The following is a 5,776-nucleotide window of genomic DNA, read 5'->3' on the forward strand; positions in this document are numbered from 1 at the left end:
AGTTTATCATTTTTAATGGAGAGGAGCAGGAACGCGCCGACGTGGAGCCGGGGCTTGCTTGATTTATTACATCTCGGCCCTGCCTGGTGGAGGGAGGGGGGGAGAGAGAGAGACAGAAGGAGGCAGTCTGTCTGTCCACACCTCAGGGCCACCAATACCTCGGCGAACATCAGTCCGAAATCCCCCTATTTTCTTGGACGGGTTGGATGTCCAATGTCAGTGTCTGTCCGCCCCTAGACTCCTTTGGGGCAGCATTTCATTCGTTGCGATGGTCCAGGAAAACAAGTCGCTTCAGCCTCATCCGTTATCCCTTGTTTTGTCCTTTCTCCTCCCCCTTCTTCCTATATGTTTACACGCACACTCTAATTGGCTACTGCTGGCGTGAGGATCGTATCATCACATAGATCACCTTACCTCTCTCTCTCTCTCTCTCTCTGCTCTCTCTCTCTCTCTCTCTCTCTCTCTCTCTCTCTCTCTCTCTCTCTCTCTCTCTCTCTCTCTCTCTCTCTCTCTCTCTCTCTCTCTCTCTCTCTCTCTCTCTGCCTGTCGGTTTGGTTTCCGTTGCGCCCCCCTGAATGCTCGCTGTGATGTCACCTCTGCTCACGCCGCTGTGTTGTCACCTGTTCATTTGTTTCCCTGGACGAGGGCGTTTGGAGTATTGATTGTGATGTTTTTTTCTCTCTTGGAGGCACCTTCAGCGGCCTCAACCTGTGTTTGCTTTTATTCTCTATCCTCGCCTCTCAGGGTGCTCTCAGGAACCCCTCTGATCTCAATTAAACACGCAAGCGTTTCACAATAATGCTCTTTATGTATGTGTTTTTACGTTACACGTGCATCTCGATGTATGTCCCTGACTCGCATCTTGCTCATGGTGGGGAGTGTGTGTGTGTGTGAGTGTGTGTGTGTGTGTGTGTGTGTGTGTGTGTGTGTGTGTATGTGTGTGTGTGTGTGTGTGTGTGTGTGTGTGTGTGGGTGTGTGGTGGGGGGGTGTTGTGAATCCTAATCCTAATAACTAACTAGAAGGAAAAAAACAAGAGATCTTTCCCTTTTTCGCTCCAGATACATTTTATTTTTCTCCCTCCTTCTTTCCCTCCCTCCCTCCCTCCCTCCCTCCCTCCCTCCCTCCCTCCCTCCCTCGCTACATCTCTTCCCCTTCCTGGTGTGTGTCTCTCTCTGCGCTGCTTTTCCCCAGACAGGTTCCACAGTGTTTTAGAGGGGATGGATTTAATTGCTCTGTGGGGATTGGCTGGCTGGGCCGGGCTCGGCTGTTTAATTAGTGTACCCTGCCGGGATTGGTTTAATGCCTCATGATCTTGAAATTGTCTGATTGTTCAGCCCTCTGGGGAGCCTCCCTTGCCTACGTAGGCCAGCAGGTTTAGCTAAACATTGCTTCGGGGCCTCGCTACCGTGCAGGCTTCTGCGGGAGGCGCTGCAGTGCTCGAGCCAGGGTAAGTGGAGCCCATCAGCCCCGGGGCCCCGGGGCCCTGCTACTGGGTGGGGTGAAGTGGACAGTCCTGTGGGCTCTGTGAGGCTCCCTGGACCTCCTCCACAAACGCTTCCAGAGAGAAGCCCGGTGAGTGCTTCATGATGGAGGCGATGTGGTCCACACCATTAGTGTATTCTCAACGTTTACACCGAGATAGTGAGTGCATAGAGAGTTCTTTCAAGTCCCTTTTAGTCAAATAATGTACCTCTAGTTTTGTGTTGCGTTTGTGTTGGTCAATTCCCATTGGGCCAAACCCGGCAGGGAGGATGACCTGAACAGTAACACGCGTGGGTTCCAGGCTACGAGAGGAGGCCTGGGGGCGGAGCTAGAGAGAGGGATGAGGGGAGGGGGGAGATGACAGATGGAGAGAGAGAGACAGAGAGAGGGTGCGGGCCGCGGCGGCCTGCCGGAGCAGATCGTGCCCACTGAAGGCTAAACTCATCGGGCCTCATCAGACTTATTGAGCACACATCCTCCCTCCACGGAGATCAACCTTGAAGTGCATAAATCTCCGCCGCAACCCTAATAGGAGTACCTCCTCCGACCCGTCGGCCTGGACTCCAGCATGCGTTGGCCCCCCTAGTGAATGATGAGTGGGTGTCTCTCCGTGATTACCTCCCTCTCTCTCCTTCTCTCTGTCTCGTGCTCTCGCTGTATCTCTCTCTCTCTCTTTGAGTCTTTCACTAAAACATTCCCTTTACCTCCCCTATCCATTGGGGAGACGGGGGGGATGAAAACCATCACAAAGGGGGAGAGAGAGAGTGAGGGAGAGAGGGAGAGAGAGAGAGAGAGAGAGAGAGAGAGGGAGGGAGGAGAGAGAGAGAGAGAGAGAGAGAGAGAGAGAGAGAGAGAGAGAGAGGAGAGAGAGAGAGAGAGAGAGAGAGGAGAGAGAGAGAGAGAGAGAGAGAGAGAGAGAGAGGAGAGAGAGAGAGAGAGAGAGAGAGATCCCTCCCACTTCCCCCATGGCTAGGCCGGCCCTCCGCCTCGCCGGGAGAGATGGCCTGATTACTGAGTGCGTGTGTGGTGGTGGGTTGCCGTGGCGCTGACTCGAGGGCTACCTCAAGCTGTTTGGATCTTTTGGGCGTGATGAGGAGGAGGAGGATGATGATGATGATGATGATGAGCGTGGGGCTGTGCTCATAATCAGAGGTGGCTTCGGTGCACTTTCTTTTGAACATTTCCTGTCGTGCTTGTCGGGGCTAACGCTCTGCCACCTCTCGCTCTGTGAAGACCCCTCCCACTCAGGCCTGTACAGACCTCAGTGAGCAGGCGGGGCCTGGATATGGTCTCCTATCCTATACATGTGTCACAGGTGATGGTCAAATTGGACCGGAGTTTAAAACGACAGTGCTATGCATTTTTTTTAAAGACAAACAATTAAAGAAAATAATTATATATTTGTTTTGATACCAATATATAGGCCCCTGCCCCCTCGGCCCGTCGGAGCAGGGTGGGAGACGGCTAGACCGTGCAGCCTCATTACCCTGCCTGACCCCAAGGACTGATGGCTACGCCCCCCCCATAGCCAGGCGTTAGGAGCCCCCCTCCGGCCCGCTGGGACCGCCTCTGGAGTGGCCATTAGAGCCATTGGCCTCCACCGGCAGGCATAAATAGGGCAAGTGGCCAGGGCCTCTTGCAGACTGCTGAATAATTCAGGGCCGTCTGGTCCCTGTCTGGTCCCAGGGCACTGCGTGGATGTGTGAGTATGTGCAAGTGTGTGTGAGGGGGGTCGGAGGGGTTTTTGGGGAGGGCGGGGAACTGCATAGAGGTGCTGGGGTTAATAACAGGTATGTACCTCTCTGTGTCATGCCCCCGCAAAACACACACACACACACACACACACACACAGAGACACAGAAACACAGACACACACACACACACATACACATACATACATGCACACACTATTACCATCATCACTCAAACACACACACAAACACACAAGTACCACACTATCACCGTCATCACTCAAACAAACAAACACGCACACACACCACACACACGCCTCCCTGTCCCGGACCCTTCCAGCCCCTCCCCTACGCATGAATAGAATCCTGTTCCGTTGATTAGATTTTTTCAAATGGATCAATTTTTAATCAGCGGAGCATCTGACTACAGTCAATACCACCATCGCCAGGAAGACAGTTTCTGAACAGCCATCTGTATTTACAGGAATGTGCGTGTTTTTATGTATGCATATGGCCGACTGCACGCCTACAGTCAGCCGCTGCCTCATCATGCATGGCTGCCACTGAAGGATAGGTCTGGTCGTGGTTAGGGTATCAGACTGTATAGGCTCACATCAAAGCAGCTGCTTCATGTGGGCATCCCTGAGCAAGAGGCCTGACCTTACCTGCTCATTATTATTGAAATCGTGCATCATTCTGTTCATTTGAAATAAAAGCGCCGGCCAAATTGTGAATGAGTAAATTGTGACTATCTGTTGTGCTTTGTGCCTGATTTATTGTCAACATTGACAGAAAGGTGGATAATCCACCTCTGGCGTTCACTGTATTCTGCAGACCTTACGTCAGAGGCTGGAGTGTAATGCGGAGTATGCAATGCTTGGTACTAGCCAAAAACAATAATGTACACAGGAGAGTTAAATCAAAATGAGTAGACCGCGCAAACCTCCCGTTTACAGCCCCTATGTGATGATGAGCAGGGGACTCACCTCAGAGCAGACTGTAATCCTCCTTCCAAAAATGATCCTAATTCTTCCTCAGCAAGGTGTTTAATACCCATATGCTCTTTTGTGCAATGTTCCAGAATATGTAAATCTCCCAGGGTTTTAAAAAGTGCAAATAAACGGTGAATTAACAAACTAGGAAGCTTCTCAAGAACACTTCAGCATTCAGCGGGACGCATTGAATGGATAACTATTATTTCAGTTAATATTGAACGTTCAAATGTGAGGAAAGCGTAATAGTGAGAAAAATCTCAGACTGTCGTAGTTAATATTTCAAGCGATAAACAATTCCTCTGAGAAAACTTCCATTCACCATAAAAACCCTCTGATTGAAATAAAAGGGATTTGGGGTCAGTTATGTGGATTGGATTCATAACTTTGTGTGAAATGCCCATAAGCATAAGCACAATGTTTAACAGACTGATCTACCTTAACAGATTCCCCTTAATCAATAAGATATTGTCCATATACTGCATATCCACACAATTTATCACCATTCCGGAGTTATTAACACTTACATTTTTGCAATTTGACTTCAAGTGTCATAAGTATATAGGACAGTAATATTTGATTTACCATATATTGACTTATATACACCAAATACAATACTTTAATGATGGGAACTATTACGTTCTCTTGCAAATTGTGTTAGCCCTGTGTCTTTTAAGTTGTACATTTTTTAGGTCAACAAATAGCTGAGCGACTATCACAGGACAGAACAAAAACGTATCAAAAAGAAAGTAAAACTGCACAGTATAGCAGATTTATTTTCCTTCATGTCCACTGATAGAGGAAATGGTGAGAAGTACAACCTAGAAAAAAAATTAAAAATAAATAACGTAATACGGAGCGACGTTGAAACAGGCGATGGAGACATCGCTCTCCCTCCCTGTTTAGCAGCACCTTTTGTGCAAAGAGAAGCAATATTTCCCCATTAAAGCGAGGAACTTTTCCCGCTCGCTAATGAAAATGTTTTGAATCTTTTCTGCCTGATGTGCCAGTGGCGTTGTTTTTCCTTCCCTGCGCTTTCTGATTAGGGAACTGTACAAACTGGGTGAGGCGTCTGAATCCTCAGCTGATTGCACGCCCGTAGCCATGCGGTATCTCTCCCTGCTCTCCGTCTCCGTCCTTCCATCCCTCCCTCCCACTTGACGACATTGCTTCCCAGCGACACCCGTCGAAGGAAAGCGATGCCACACACTTTATATGCAGTTATGCTGAATAGGCTGCTGATGTAGTCTTATGTCGGAGATACTTTTCTGTCTCTGTCTCCATCCACCTTGTCTGAATGTGGAGCGGGGTGAACAGCGGCACGCTGTTGGCTTTAATATGCTATCAATCAGCCGGCATTCCCATTTGTACACATTATGAGCTCCGCGTTGCCCTGGACTGTGTTGTTGCACGGGTCTCTCTCTCTCTCTCTCTCTCGCTCTCTCGCTCTCTCTTTCCTCAACTGGTGTTTCCCTCTTGTCTAGTTGTCTGCTTAATATGCAAGGGCTGTCATTCGGGGAGTCATTTTGGACCAGTGTAACGAATCGGCAACAATGATAAGCGAAGGGGGGGTGAGGGGGAACTGTAGAGGAAGTGTCCGTCATTGAGGC

The 5,776-nt window shown here is 49.4% G+C and overlaps 1 long non-coding RNA gene across 1 annotated transcript in view; it reads left to right on the forward strand.

Annotated features, from left to right (window-relative positions):
• The first annotated feature begins 914 nt into the window (after positions 1-914).
• LOC132460072 (uncharacterized) overlaps positions 915-5,776 on the forward strand; it is a 63,185-nt gene continuing 58,323 nt past the window's right edge. Inside the window, exon 1 of the long non-coding RNA XR_009526335.1 lies at positions 915-956. This is a non-coding gene — a long non-coding RNA (uncharacterized LOC132460072). The remainder of the gene's footprint in view (positions 957-5,776) is intronic.

This window comes from Gadus macrocephalus, chromosome 6 (assembly GCF_031168955.1).
Source record: "Gadus macrocephalus chromosome 6, ASM3116895v1".
Classification (NCBI taxonomy): domain Eukaryota; kingdom Metazoa; phylum Chordata; class Actinopteri; order Gadiformes; family Gadidae; genus Gadus; species Gadus macrocephalus.